This window comes from Trachinotus anak, unplaced genomic scaffold (genome assembly GCF_046630095.1).
Source record: "Trachinotus anak isolate AG129_WGS33_773 ecotype Australia unplaced genomic scaffold, CSIRO_AGI_Tana_v1 ptg000026l, whole genome shotgun sequence".
Classification (NCBI taxonomy): Eukaryota; Metazoa; Chordata; class Actinopteri; order Carangiformes; family Carangidae; genus Trachinotus; species Trachinotus anak.
The window spans coordinates 1,108,237-1,108,454 of NW_027273877.1; positions in this window are offsets into that span (position 1 = coordinate 1,108,237).

Below are 218 nucleotides of genomic sequence, written 5' to 3' on the forward strand. Positions count from 1 at the left end.
CATTTTTCTTAATTTTCATGTAATAAAGATCTCTGTACTCTTGTCCAGGGTGGTGTTGACTGCAGACATCCACCACTAGATGGCAGCATTCAACAGATGACGTGCTCTTGAAGGTGAAATCCAGGAAGAAATTTAAGATAGAAGATGGACAAAATTAACTAACAGATGTCTTGTTTTTCTGACAGTGTTATTACTCTGGTCGTTTAAAAAAAAATGTA